The following is a 15,934-nucleotide window of genomic DNA, read 5'->3' as shown; positions in this document are numbered from 1 at the left end:
ATTCCATGCTGCTGGGCACCTTCACCCTTCCAGATATTTCTCATATTTAGAAGGGTCTCTCCCTCCCTCAGAAAATTAACCTCCCCTTATATTATTCAGAGTAACTTAGCTCTCCATCCCCCTTCCTCTGAACTCCAATGACCACCAGAGCTGGAGTCAGCCCCATTATGAACCATCCACTCCAGGTTCCACCCCTGACTAGACTGAGGAACAAAAAGAGGTTTTGAACTTTCCCTCTCTCACTACCACCACTGTGTAGTGATGATGCAAATGGAATGATTCTTTCCTCTATAAATATGAATTATGCCACTCTTCTTTAGAACAGACTTAGCTACAGTCAGTTTTGGTTTTAAATAAGTTTCTACACGCATACCTCAGAGATATTGCAGGTTCAGTTCCAGACCACCACAATAAAATGAGTATCACAATAAAGCAAGACATACAAATTTGGGGGCTTTGTAGTGTGTATAAAAGTTATGTTTAAACTAAACTGTAGTCTAAGTGTGCAAATAATATTATGTCTAGAAAACAATGTACATAGTCAACAATATTGTAATAACTATGTATAGTGCCAGGTGTATACCTGAAACATTGGGGGGAAATACTTTGTAAAGTGATGATTGCCTAACCACTCTGATGTACACCTAAAACATACAAAATAATGCTGAGTTCAAACTGTAATTGAAAAATTAAAAAAAAAGAACTAATGGATGCAGCAATTCCAAGAAAGCACAAACACTAACTTGAAAAAATATTTGCACCCCTTGTTTATTGCAGCATTATTTACAACAGCCAAGATATAGAAGCAACCTAAGTGTCCATCAATAGATGAGTGGACAAAGAAAACATGAACGATATAGATATAGATATATAGATATAGATATAGATATATAGAGATATATAGATATGTAATGTAATCGATATCTATATATATAAAAGCCTAAGCAACCGTTTGACCGGTAGGTATAATGTGCACTGACCACCAGGGGGCACACACTCAATGCAGGAGCTGCCAAGCTGCGGTGACTTGGCAGCTGCGGTTCTCGGGTGATGCACCTGGAACCAGAGAGAAGGGAGCCCGATTCCGGGGTGCATCACCTGAGAACCACCCTCTCAAATTCCAGGACTCCTCAGGGGATGTTGGAGAGCCGGTTTCGGCCTGAATCCCACAGGCCAGGCCAAGGGACCTCACGGATTTGTGCACCAGGACCTCTAGTATAATATAATAGATATAATGTAATAGATGTAATATAATAGATATAAAATATTATTCAGCCATAAAATATTATTCAGTCATTGTGACAACACTGAAGGACCACGAGTGCATTATGTTAAGCCACATAAGTAGGACAGAAAAAGACAAATGCTGCCCAAACAAACAATGACAAATGCTGTATGACTTCACTTTTATGTGGGATCTGAAAACAAAACAAAAACCAATCTCTTAGATGCAAAGAACAGATTGGTTACCAAAAATAGGGGTAGGGAGTGGGCAAAATGGATAAAGGTGATCAAAAGATACAAAGTTCCAGTTATAAAATAAATAAGTCATGGGGATGTGATGTTTAGCATGGTGACTATAGTTAATAATACTGTATTGCATATTTAAAAGTTAGTATGATTGTAAGTCTTAAAAAAAGTTCTCATTACAAGAGAAAACATTTTTGTAACTACATACAGTGACAAATGTTAACTAGGCTTATTGTGGTAATTGTTTTGCAATATACACAAATATTAAATCATTATTTTGTATACCTGAAACTAATATAATGTTGTAAGTCAATTGTGCCTCAATAAAAAAATAAGCAAGTCTTTTAATTAAAAAAAGACTTTATTGCCCAGCCAGTGTGGCTCATTTGATTGAGCATCATCCCATGCATCAGGAGGTCGCTAGTTCAATTCCTGGTAAGAGCACATACCCGGGTTGTGGGTTTGATCCCCAGTAGGGGGTGTGCAGGAGGCAGCCAATAAATGTTTCTCTCTCATCAATGTTTCTATCTCTCTCTCTCCCTCTCCCTTCCTCTCTCTGAAATCAATTTAAAAAAAAAGACTTTATTGCTAAAAATGCTAAATAACATCTGAGCCTTTAGTGAGTCATAATTTTTGTTGCCTCTATGTTGATGAAAATGAAATTATCTGCAAAGCACAACAAAGAGAAGTACAATAAAATGAGGTTGCTGTATTACACCACTCAATGTAAACTGTCCAGCTCAGAGAAAAGCCTGTGTTACAAGTCCAAAACAATTCACATATACCCATACTGGGGTCCACTGACACTGAGAATGTGACTAAGGAAAGCAATGCTTCTGTCCTAAAGGCATTACCTGTCTTTCAAAGACAAGGGGTTTTATGTCCTCCTGTTTCCAGGCTAGAGTTCTGAAGCCTCAAACCCCAGTGAAATAGGTAAAACTAAGGTGTTAGCTTCAAGGACTCTTTTCATCTAGATTGGTGGGGGCCTGAGACAAAGCTTAAAGCAGCTGAGAGGCTTCTCCAAAGGAAAGGAAAGGATAAATGCAAGGAGCATGTTTCCTCCCAAGGCCTAGGCCAGCTCTAAGCCTTGCCTTCAGTAGCCACTCTAGTAAAATTACCTTTGGTTTCTAAGGAGAAGGAGCAAGCAGAGGAAGATCCAGTCCCTCCCAATGCATCAGAGGCAGGAGGCAGAGAGGCTCCGCAAGGCTGTAAATAACAATGAAAAGGGGTAAATCCTAGGAAAGAAGGATTCTGAGCTTTGAGTTCCTTTGTTCATCACACCAAAAAGTACTACATCAGGCACAAGGCCCAGTAGTCTGCCTCAGAAGTCCTTTTCGTTCCTGGGGAGGGAGGGTGAGATAGTAAAAGGTCTCTAAATTCTTCTCAGAAGTTACAAATTATAATACCGGGTTAAACAAATGAAGAAAGTTAAGAGGGTGAGGAGAGAGAATAAATCTTTTATCTTACTAAACAAAAGACATGTTGACTTTTCATTCATTAATATCATAATTAGAAGAATACAGTCTTAAATATTTTTAACCTAAATGAACCCTCTAATAAAATTTATAACAGAATGAATACATTGCAAATCAAATAAATAGGAATGTGCTTAAAAAATAAATGGGAACAGTCTATTATATTGCTCTGCACTTGCTTTTTTCAATGATACAGAAACCTACTTCAATGTTTTCATGGCCACATAGTATTTCACAATCCCCTACTCAGGGATATTTACCAAAACAATGAACATTCTTGTTCAGAGAACTCTGTGCTCTAGGATAAGCATTTCTTTAGGTGAAATTCCAATTTGCTCTACCTATTTGTATTGTTTGCTCATTTTCTATTGGGTTTATTGTCTTTTCCTTATTGATTTATAGGAACCCTCTAAAAATTATAATATACTAGAAGCCCGGTGCACGAAATTCGTGCACGTGTGTGTGTGTGTATGTGTGTGTGTGTGTGTGTGTGTCCCTCAGCCCAGTCTGCACCCTCTCCAATCTGGGATATCCCTCTCACAACCCAGGACTGCTGGCTCCCAACCACTCACCTGCCTGCCTGCCTGATTGCCCCTAACCGCTTCTGCCTGCCAGCCTGATCACCCCCTAACCACTCCCCTACCAGCCTGATCAATGCCTAACTGCTCCCCTGCTGGCCTGATTGTCCCTAACTGCCCTCCCCTGCCGGCCTGGTCACCCCCAACTGCCCTCCCCTGCTGGCCCGGTCACCCCTAACTGCCCTCCTTTGCCAGCCAGGTTGCCCCCAACTGCCCTCCCCTGCAGGCCTGGTTCCCCCTAACTGCCCTCCCCTGCTGGCCATCTTGTGGCGGCCACCTTGTGTCCACATGGGGGCAGCCATCTTGTGTGTTGGAGTGATGGTCAATTTGCATATTACCTCTTAATTATATAGTATGTCTTTTAGATATATTGCAAAATTTTTCTCCCAGCATGTTGGGATGACTTTAGCCAGACAGAAGTTTCTCATTTTCATGAGGCAAAACCAATCACAACTTAGAAAGTATTGCCATGGGAACAGTGCACCCTGAGCTCTGAACCACATAGCCTCTTCTGCTGGGGGTTATACAACCTTGCTTAGGTTCCTGTGGGGAATGGCTGATTAGGCAATCATTTTCTGAGCTGTTCACATCAGGGCAATAGTGTAAATTGATCAAGTTAAGAAGGGGCAACAAGAATTCTGAAGATTTTATTTGTTTGTTTTCAGCTATTTGGAGGCTCCTTTTTAAATGTTTAGAGTCATGTACTAACAATGTCAAAGGAATCCTGAACCACTGCAAATCCAAAAACATCTTTATAAACAATAGTCTGAGTATTTCCAGACTCTTTCAAACTATGTGGGCTTTAGGGCATTATTTGCTGCCACCATGGATGGAGGAAAAAATAAATTCCAGACCCCACAGGAATAGAAAAGTTCAAGAATCCACCGACTCCTAGACTTTTAAGCAAGAAATCTTTACAAAGTTTCCCTCCAGCCTCTCACAGAAGATAGCACTGGCCCAACCTGACACTGAACAATTCAAAAAACCCTAGTGACCAAGTGAGATTTTGACTACAAGAGTACTTAGTCCCTGGTTCCTGCAAACCCTGCCAAAGGCCCAGAACTTTGTGGAAGTCCTCCCATTTGGTCAAAATTCCCCTCCCTCCCCCAACTATTAAAAGCTCCAAGGTATTTAGGCAGGCAGTGCAGAATGCAGAACTAAAAGATGATTCTGGCCTCCTTCCCCTTGCTAAAACTGACACTCCTTGAGGAAATTGATTTCTGGGCAATGAAGATTCTGCCATAAAATCATTCATCAGTCAGTACCCAGTGGTACCAAGAGGAGAAACAATCTGTCCCAATGCTGCTGCAAAGCCATTAGTCCTACAATCTTTAAAAAAAAAAAATCCTTCTTTTGCTGAGGTTTGCACCAAATAACTACACTTCTCCTCACTGTTGTCAACTACTGGCCTTTTGGTCATCGGGGGGCTTTGGCTTTTGATCAGAGTCTGCCTTTCCATTCTAAGTCAGACCCCTTGCCTGGTCATGACGTTCTACACTGAGTGGCCAGATTATTATGATCTCTGAACGCATAATAATCTGGCCACTCAGTATATATCCTATATAATAAAAGGCTAATATGCAAATTGTCCCCTCGACCAGGAGTTCGACCAGCAGGCAGGCCGGCCAACCACCCATGTCCCCTCCCCCTAGCCAGGCTGGCCGGACCCCACCCATGCACGAATTCATGCACTGGGCCTCTAATCCTATGTAATAAGAGAGTAATATGCAAAATAACGATCACTCTGCTATACCCACAAGCCACGCTCACCAGCCAATCAGGAGCAAGTATGTAAATTAACCCAACCAAGATGGCTGCAGCCACGGAGCGAGCAGGAGGCTTGGGTTGCCCCCGGTGATGGAGGAAGCCAAGCTTTCTGCACACCCTGGCTGGCCCAGGCCTCCACTCAAGGCTACAAAGTTTCAATTATAGAAGATAAATAAATCCCAACAAAAATGGCTGCAGCCATGGAACGAACAGGAGGCTTGGCTCCACTCAAGGCTACAAAGTTTTAATTATAGAAGATAAATAAATCCCAGATACCAGATACTCAGTGTATATCTACCTAATAAAAGAGTAACATGCTAATTGACCATATCTCCACTACGCCTATGGCCAATCAGGATTATGCAAATTAACCCGACAAAGATGGCTGGTTAATTTGCATATGCAGGCACGGAGCGGCCGGGTGGGACACCTGCCATGAGGGGGCCGGGGGAGGGAGCTATAGGAGTGGTGCTCTGACCGGGAGTGAGGACTTGCCGGCTCCTGGGCGGCCCGGGAGCGGGGAGACTTGGTGGCTCCCAGGCGGCCATGAGTGAAGCCAGGGGAAAGAAGGCCCATTCTTGCACGAATATCGTGCAACAGGCCTCCAGTATGTGTATATATACTAGAGGCCCAATGCACAAAGATTCGTGCAAGAATGGGCCTTCCTTCCCCTGGCTGCCGGCACCACCTTTGCTCTCACTGGAGCCGCCTTTCTGCTACGGCCCGGAGCTGTCTTTCTGCCTTCCCACGCTGCCCAGAGGCCCAGAGCAGCTGGGGTGGTGTGATACGCCTGCATATGCAAATCAACCCACCATCTTTGTTGGGTTAATTTGCATACTCACTCCTGATTGGCTGGTGGGCATCACGAAGGTACGGTAAATTAGCATGTTACTCTTTTATTAGGTAGCTATACACTGAGTGGCCAGATTATTATGCGTTCAGAGATCATAATAATCTGGCCACTCAGTGTATATTTCTTCCCTTGTCTTTATTTCTACAGCTTCTGTTATTCAACAGCATTGAGATTTCCAGTTCCTTGAAACCAGCTGCCCATTATATTGCTTATCAGTCCTTTCCTGGATTCACTTCTCTCTAGCCAACTGGATGACAATCACTCTGCTACCAATTCTTACACTCCCTTCACTCCAAGTCTACCATTTGCCCCATAAAACACCACTCCTATTTGAACAGAATGTCCTCTGCTTTAACCTCTAACTTGCTGAGTGCTGCTAAAGCAAGCACTATCATGAGGGCTGATTCCTCTAGAAATTCATTGTCTTCAACATTAGTTGGGTCTGCAGCATTGCTCAGTTATCCTCCTACGTACCGATTACTACCATTGGCACAACAGTTTTTAAAACCATGCCACTGTCCCCAATACCCCACCTGCTCCTAGCCAATGACCTCAACTTCTGCCTAGATAAAAGAAAACCCAACTGAAGGAAACTCCAACTTTCTGTCTCCCCAAAATCTTAGCAAATTCACCTGCCCTATCATTTCCCTCCCCCTATCAAATGAGACTTAAAAGTGTTCAACAGAGTGGCAGCAGAAGGTAGAAAAGCAGTAAATAGTGGTAGTGGTGGTAGAGTTAACCTCAGTGGTAGCCTAGTCTTTTGTTCAGTTCAACTGTAATCTCTGTACTAGTGCTCAGGATACAGTAACCTCCTGCTCCACCAGCGCCTTGATCAACAATTTTTCTTTCAATCTCCAACTTCATCTTCTCTACTAGCTTGTTCTCCACTACAAAGGGATATGTTTCTAGATCCTGTCTCTCCCCTTCACTAACTCTCATTTCACAGAAAAGCTTCTTGAAAAAGTGGCCTTCCTGACTGAGTCCACACCATCCCTCCATCTGCTAGCTGCAGAGGTACCGTCTCATAGGAGAGAGTGGACTGGTCTTATTTATCAAAGGTCTGCTTTTTGGAAAATTGCTTTAGAGATTAACAAGCAAGCATAGTGAAAGGAAGTACATTGTGTTGCTATTAATTCAGAGTTTTAATAAGAAGAAGAATTTTTAATAACACGAATGATAATAGATTTCCTTTGTGTCAACATTACCTCTGAATAGGGTATAAGGAAGATTGTTAAAAGTGTTCTTTAAAACAAAGAAAGCTGGCCTGGCTAGCGTGGCTCAGTGACTGAGTGTCGACCCATGAACCAGAAGGTCACAGTTCGATTCCTACCCAAGTTGTGGGCTCAATCTCCAGTAGGTGGCATGCAGGAGGCAGCCAATCAATGATTCTCTCTCATCATTGACACTTCTGTCTCTGTCTCTCTCTCTCTCTCTCTCTCTCTCTCTCTCTCTCTCTCTCTCTCTCTCTCGCCCCCTCCCCGTTCTTCTCTGAAATCAATAAAAAAATTTTTTTAAAAGAAAGCTGTTTAGATACAGCTTCCCTGATTCTCTAGACCCAAAAGCTAAAAACAATCTCTCCTCAAGCGGGGAGAGGGAGATGGAGGTGAAACAGGGAATAGGGGGGATAAATGGTGATGGGGAAAAAAAGTCAAAAAAATTAAAATCAAAACAATCTCTCCTCTCTCTGAGTTCCCACAGTTAGTCTATACTTGTCATACTCTGTTATCATAGAACTGCAGTTAATAAATATTTGATAAATGAATTAATAGACTTTACAAGCACCTATTATGGATTATATAATTCTAATTACTAATCAATCTAATTGACTAATTAAATCAGGCCCCCTGAAGAGCCTCCACTAACATTTTGCTAACTTAATATTAGTCTTTTTTTATACATTAAAATTAATAAAGTTGCATTCAGTCAGTTCCATCCTGTAATTTAGGGTTTTACTTATTTACATATGCCTTGCAAAATCTCAAACACTGAGGCATTACCGTGTTGTCTGGGGTTCAGTCTGAAAGGACTAAGATAAGAGTCAGTGAGGCAGTCCTGGATGGTGGCTCCATTGGTTGGAATACCGTCCCATACACCAAAGGATTGTGGGTTCAATTCCCGTCAGGGCACATACCTAGGCTGTGGACTCAATCCCTGGTCAGGGTGTGTGTGGGAGATGGACAACTGAATGTTTCTCACATCTGACAGGTGTCTATCTTTCTCTCTCTCTCCCTTCCTCTAAAAGATATATATATGTATGTATTTCCATCCATCCTTGAGTGAGGATTTTAAAAAAAAGTCAGTGAGGCAGAATTTACCCAATCGAAGGGATATGCTCCTCCAGGAGCACTGAGAAATGCTCCCCCAGGAGCACTGAGAAGTCCTCTCATGCAGTCTGCTCCTTCTGCTTCAACTCCTTTCACATCATTTGAGTGTCAGCTCCTCAACACAGGCATGGCTTTGTCCTTGCTGGACCCTTCCAAAGTTTACTCTTTTCTAAAACAAGATGTCTGCCTAGAAAGTCTCAAAAGTTTTTTTCTGATGTGAATAACTGCACATTACTTACAGCATGAAAATAAAATTTTATCTTGAAAAGCAGGTTCAATGCTTTAAAAAACTCAGTGGCAAATCCTTTTGCGATATGAAGAATGTCCAAGTCCCCCTATCACTCCCAATATAACTGCTAGATATCTCTCTGAGACCAATAATTCTCCTCAAGCAGGACATGGAGACTGGCGTCAGGAGCTTCTTCCAAAGCATTGACATTCTTGCTCCCACAGTCCCTCTGCAGAAGTCAGTCCTTAGTCCTTACACAAGTAGAATTATGGGCTTGGAGGACTGTGCTGAAAGAGTGCCAGGGAATGCACGTCAGGAAACAGAGGGCAGGGCCAGGTGACAGCCCCAGTCCCTCTAGACTGAGCCAGATCCAGAACCTCCCAGCTTGCTTTACCCTCACAGAGGGTGTAATTTCTAGCTGGGCGAAAAATCGCCAATGGCACACAGACAAAGGGCAGGGCCAGTCTGGGTAAGCAAAAGCTAGCAATGAGCCCAAGAGGCTCCTGATTTAGAATCCAGGCAGTGAGGAGGAAGGGTCTTGGAGAGGTCCTCCAGAGGACTTGGAAAGTAGCTGCCCTCTATGGGTAAGATCCAGGTTGCCAATAGGAAATCTCATACCTCTAGAGGCCTCCTCACTTGCTTCAGAGACTTTCTCAGCAGCCTGATCTCATTAGAAGGAAAGATCATGTGACTGGGACTCAACTGACACCAGCTTACTGGTTTGGACAACGTCCTTTCTCTGTGGAGTCACCAGCTCACAGAGCAGAAACTTCCCGTGGTACCTCCATTTCCTCTCTTCCCACCACAAAATCCAAAGGAAAGACTTGTCCTCAAAACCATCCAGCTAAACTGCAGTGTGAGACTGTGGGAAGACTGTTCCTCACAGCTCAATATGCCTCAGGGAGAAAGAGTCCTTTGGTCCTTCACTCACTCAACCACGGCTTCCAGACTGCACACTCTGCTCCAAGCACTGGCTGCAAGGATGTCTTGCAGGACTCTCAGAGGATATTAGTCTAGCAATTGCCTAAGAACCTCTTTAAAGTGGCCCCTGTTAATTTAGAACTTCTGACAGGAAGTTAACTACTTTTTGTGATTATGCTATCAGAATGGGTTAGCAAATAATTTAAACCCATAAATATGATTGTCAGCTGAAAAATGAAGTGACTTAAGACTTTGGTTATTTTACTCATTAAAGCAGGTCCTCTTAGGAACTCTACCAGCTGACACATACACAAGTGATTTACTACGTGATCCCAAAAGTAAACAAACCTAATGACTTCGTAAAAAAATTTTTTTTCATGTAATTAATTCAGACAAGCCCTTCCCTCCTGGCTCAAAGTAATATGCTTTTACTGTATTACTTTCAAAAGAATGAAGCCAGAATTCAATAAACCACTAAGCCACCACACTAACTGCTGTAACCAAACTGGCGACCTTACTTCCAAAATACCTCAAGCTATTTATGGACAGATTTAGACATTTTTCCCCCTTGAATTCAAAAGAAATCCAACATTCTCTAGTTTAGAGGAATGTCAGGGCCTACAAGGGGCAGGGGCAGGGGCAAGGCAGTGACTATGAGTGATATGGTGTCTTCCCCTCTTCTTCCTCCCACCGCTTACTGTGGATACTCCGAGCTCCAGGCTGCAGCTTTTGCTCTATTCTTTCCCTCCTTGGAAAATTCATCTCTAAGAGATGGAGACTGAAGAACTGAGAAATAGAATTTGAAGCCTGAATACCTGAGTTTGAGTTTGAATTCTACTCTCTAATTGTGTCTCAGTGTCCATATAAAAGAAGAAAAATAATAACACACAGCATACAGGACTGTGTAAGCTAAATTGCTGTATATAATGGCCTTTGTAAATGGTAGAGTGCTTTTTAAATCATGCTGTGGCTGTTGTTTTATTATGAGTACTGCCCACTCCTACCTCTCCTCAAGCACTCTACTCAGGTTACAATTGAAACCACTGCCACACACTCCTCTCCAGGATCCGCCAAGACTGCTAACAGGGAGAGGATCCAAGATGGCGGCATAGGTAAACACCTAAACTGCTGCCTCGCACAACAATTTCAAAACTACAACTAAAAGACAAAACGTCTATCACCCAGAACCACGGGAATGCTGGCTGAGTGGAAGTTCTACAACTAGAAGGAAAGAGCAAACAGCATTGAGGGGTGCACAAGCGCTGAAAAGCTGAGGTACGGAGACGTGCAAATCGGGCTGGCGACGTGCAAATCGGGCTGGCGACGGGCATCTGGGAGCGCTGCTGTTTTCAACCCAAAGGGAGATAAGCTCCCGATTACTCTGAACTCCAGTTTCTGGGGAGACGCAGGGGACCCAAATTCCTACGGGGAGAAGCTGGACTGTCTGCCGTGGGGTCGGAAAGTGAGGGAGGCTTGCTTGCAGGGCTGCACGCAGGAATAATTGTTTACTGCGCTGGGGCCCGGGACGCGGGGATGTGGCCAGAGACGCAGAGCCAGCTTACAGGCAGCCATCGCTGTTTGCCACGCCCTAGCCTGGTCACGCCCTGAGACCCCACCCTGCACAATCTACGAACCCACCCAAGCTCCAAGCAGCGGCTTTAGCATATGAATGGCCTGCCCTATCGCAGCTTAACCTAGCAAACTTGCAGCCCGGGTCAGACAGCTCCAAAACCTCCAAACCCCAAGCAAAGAGGAGAAAACTGTAGTTCTCGCTGTAGCTCCTGCTGGGTAGCCTCAGACAGTAGCTGACCTGCCCCCCATTGGAGATCCAGAAGCCAGTGTACCTAGTGGTCAGTGTGAGACACCAGATTTCAACTCCTCACATCCATAAGTGACACATTCAAGAGGCAGACTCAGTAAGCACCGAAGCCCCACTGAAACAAGTCTTGCACCATAAGCGTGTCTCCAGCGCAGCAGTTCTTCCATTATAGACACAGCAGGTCCTCACAGCCAATTGGCCTGGAGGTCAATTCCTCCCAGTGTACCAACAGCAATCAAGGCTTAACTACACCAAGACTTTGCACTCCAGCCCACAAAGGGGTGTACCAAAGGCGTCCACCTCAGGTGATTGGGGAGGCTGAGCTACTGGCCCCTATAGGTCACCTACCACACAAAGCTACTCCATCAACACAAGGAAGCAGCAAAATGCGGAGACAAAGAAACATGTCACGAATGAGAGAAATGGAGGAAAGCAAACTACTGGACGGCATAGAGTTTAGAACCACATTTATAAGGTTACTCAAGAATCTTCTAAAAACCGCTGAGGAACTTAGTGAGACCTTTAAGGATCTTAATGAGAATGCCAAAAAAATGGAAAAGGACCAGTCAGAAATTAAGCATACACTGTCTGAAATGAAGAATATACAGAAACTCAACTGTAAATCAAAGGACCCCAAGAATCAATCCAAAGATTTGAAACATGAGAAAACAAAAAACACCCAACCAGAAAAACAAAAAGAAAAAAGAATCCAAAAATATGAAGATAGTGTAAGGAGCCTCTGGGACAACTTTAAGCGTACCAACATCCGAATTTTTGGGGTGCCAGAAGAAGACAGAGAGCAAAATATTGAAAACCTATTAGAAGAAATAATGACAGAAAACTTTCCCTACCTGGTGAAAGAAATAGACTTACAAGTTCAGGAAGCACACAGAACCCCATACAAGAGGAATCCAAAGAGGACCACACCAAGACACATCATAATTAAAATGCCAAGGGCAAAAGACAAAGAGAGAATCTTGAAAGCAGCAAGAGAAAAACGGTTAGTTACCTACAAGGGAGCACCCATACGACTGTCAGCTGATTTCTCGGCAGAAACTATGCCGGCCAGAAGGGAGTGGCAAGAAATATTCAAAGTGATGAACAGCAAGAACCTACAACCAAGATTACTCTACCCAGCAAAGCTATCATTCAGAGTTGAAGGTCAGATAAAGAGCTTCACAGACAAGAAAAAGCTAAAGGAGTTCATCACCACCAAACCAGGATTACATGAAATGCTGAAGGGTGTTCTTTAAGAAGAGGAAGAAGAAGAAAAAGGTAAAGATAAAAATTATGAACAACAAAATGACATCAAATACATACCTACCAACAAGTGAATCTAAAAATCAAGTGAATAAAAAAATCTGAAGAACAGAATGGACTGGTGAATATAATAGAATCAGGGACATAGAAAGGGAGTGGACTGACAATTCTCAGGGGGGAGGGGGTGTGAGGGGTGCGGGAAGAGATTGGACAAAAAGCTTACACCTATGGATGAAGACAGTGGTGGGGGGTAAGGGCATGGGGTGGGGTGGGAAATCAGGTGGAGGGGAGCTATGCGGGGAAAAAAGAGGAACACCTGTAATAATCTGAACAATAAAGATTAAAAAAAAAAAAAAAAGACTGCTAACAGGACATACAAGAATATCCAACGGATGCAAAACATTGGGGGGTGAGGGCATGATGGGAGTGGGGTGGGGAGGGGCAATGGTAAGATATGTACACATATAATACCTTAATTAAAAAAAATTTTTAAAAAAGACTGCTAACAGGAATGAGAACCAAGATATATGATCACCCCTTCCTCAAGCATCTAAAGGTGTCAAATCTAAAGAATCCCCACTCTCACCTATTGCCTCTAGTTTAGAAATAACTTTTTCTCTAAATAGGAATCTCCAGCCTACAAAACATTTCCATTTGGATATACATATGGCCCTTCAAATTCAACTCCCAAGAAACAAATTTGTCTTCCCTTCTAGAATAGTGGTTCTCTCTTCCAGTTACCCCCATTTCTGTCATGACAAATAACTTTCCAACTTCAGAGGGTAGACAGACACCATGGTATTATCAATGACTTGCTACTCTTTCTTCTTTATCTTCCTCCTAACTGAAACTATCAAATCAGTGTTTCCTTCAGAATGATCCTTGTCCTTATCAACCCATTGCCAACTCTAGTTTATGCCTCATTATTTCAGACCTAGACTGCCACTATCTTATTTATCTAATTGCATTTTTCACTTGATTCATGTCATAATTCACACCATAAATCCTTCCATAAACACTGCTTTTATCACCACTATTCATTACCTAGTCCACCAATCTGGTTTTAACCTACCCACCACCAACCACAGTCAAGTCAGAATCTATGTCCTATTTTTTTTAACTGGCTCTTTCTTTTCTGAATCAGAAAAGATAATTTCTGTTAACAATGTGTTGCATGAATTTTTAAATAAATATTTCAACTGAAACAGGTTCATATGCTATTTTTTTCATGTATATACTGTAGCCATCTTTCTGAGTTAATAATTATAGATCTATTTCATTTATCATTGTATAGACATACCACGATTTATTTGACCCTATCAATGGCCATTTTGATTATTTTAGAAACTCTATAGTAACATATAGTAACAAATATCCTCACACATATATCTCTGTACACTTGCCCGCGGGATAAATACCTAGAAGTCAAATTGCTGGTTTAACAGTGTATGTACTTTAAATTTGAAATGTGTTGCCAAAATGAACTTCAGAGAGACTGTATTCATTTATATCCCTAGCAACAAAGTATGAGTTCCTGTTTCCTCAAGCCCTCAGCAGTAATAAATATTTTGTTTAATATGTGTCAGTCTAACAGTTGAAACATGATATCTCATTTCTGTTTGCCTTTTCTGGATTATAAGTGAAACAGCTTTCTTCTTTTTTGTTTCTTTTTGTTTGTTTATAAGCCCCTTTTATTTTTTAAAATATGTTTTTATTGATTTCAGAGAGAGGAAAGGAGAGGGAGAGAAGGATAGAAACATCAATGATAGAAACATCAATGATGAAAGAGAATCATCAATTGGCTGCCTTTCACACTCCCCCTACTGGGGATCGAGCCTGAAAACCTGGGAATTGAACCATGATCTCCTGGTTCATGGGTCAATGCTCAACCACTGAGCCACACCAGCTGGGTTAAAACAGCCTTTTTTCTATAAGCTTTATTGGTCATTTGTATTTATTCTTCTATGACTTTGGCCTGTTTCCTTTTTGTGTTTTTCCTATTGATTTGTAAGCGGCTTGTGCACCTTAGAGACATGTTGAAAACTCTTTGTGCCCTGGCCAAGGAGCTTAGTTGGTAGAGCGTCCTCCCAATATGCCAAGGTTTCATGTTTGATCCCTGGTCAGGGCCCATACAAGAAGCAACTAATAAATGCATAAGTGGAACAACAAATCAATGTGTGTTTTTTCTCTCTCTCTCAAATCAACTTAAAAAATAAGTGGCAACAAATTGATGTTTCTCTCTCTCTCTCTCTCTCTCTCTCTCAATTGTAACCAGTTTGTCATCTGCTTATTTTGTTTATGGTGTCTGTTGCAATTTTTTTAGATAATCTATCACACTTTTTCCTTTATAGTTTCTGTCGTTGGTGCCCTACTAAGAAACTATTTTCTAGTATACTTATTACTTTAGTTTTTATGTAAAAACCTTTAATCCATCTAGAATTTATTTTGCTAGGTGACAGAATTTTTTTTTTTTTAATGGTTAGACATTAGTCCTAAACACTATCCTTTCCCACTGAAACCCAAGTCTGTTTCTGGGCTTTCTAATCTATTCTGAGCTCTGCTCCCCAACAAGAATTCTTTCCAGTTGGACTAGTTTTTTCATTGATCATAATAGTTCTATGTAGGTTGCTGCCTATATTCACATTGTTGCCCTTGCCTGGAACATCATCAGACCTTCCCTCCACAGATCCTTCAAAGCAAAACCATTCCTGGGGTAAGAAGAAATAAATGCTACCTAAAACAAAAAATGCTTTCAAAAGAGGGAAGATAATGTAAAATAACACATCAGAGGTTTCACAAATCCTTTAATACCCTTGTACTTCAGTACTCCTGCTGAGGATGCATAATGATAATCTAAGGAGAGGATCCCTGTAATTTTTGTGGATATTTTACTAGGTGGGGGATATTTTGTGTTAAATGACTTTCAGTTAATTACTTCCTTAAGATGGTAAATTACTTACCCTCTTTTGTTTTAGGGTTTCTGCCTCATTTAGAACCTTTTAAAAGGAACCAAATTCCATGAGGCTCTGAGATGACTTACAGAAGCAGCCAGTGGGGAAGGTGACAATTACACTGCTTGCACAAGAAACAAGCTGAGGATCATATGGTCCATCCCTTCTCCACTCTGAAAGCTTGTAAGGGGTCTTCTGATCCCTAACCCAACTCGGAGTTCTTGGTCAATATCTCCTCCATGATGCTTATGATGCTTACTCCCAAGGTTTTAACCTTCAGATGATTC

At 42.1% G+C, this 15,934-nt stretch overlaps 1 long non-coding RNA gene across 3 annotated transcripts in view; it reads right to left on the bottom strand.

The window, feature by feature from the left end:
• The window catches only part of LOC308257046, a 145,478-nt gene that overhangs the window by 86,031 nt on the left and 43,513 nt on the right, over positions 1-15,934 (bottom strand). For all 3 annotated transcript variants that reach the window (XR_013961504.1, XR_013961505.1, XR_013961506.1), the window contains exon 5: positions 2,589-2,676. This is a non-coding gene — a long non-coding RNA (uncharacterized lncRNA). The remainder of the gene's footprint in view (positions 1-2,588; positions 2,677-15,934) is intronic.

Source organism: Plecotus auritus (genome assembly GCF_963455305.1).
Source record: "Plecotus auritus genome assembly, chromosome: 8".
Lineage (NCBI taxonomy): Eukaryota > Metazoa > Chordata > Mammalia > Chiroptera > Vespertilionidae > Plecotus > Plecotus auritus.
The sequence above is the reverse complement of the archived record's forward strand: the minus strand, read 5'-3'. Positions and strand labels throughout refer to the sequence as shown.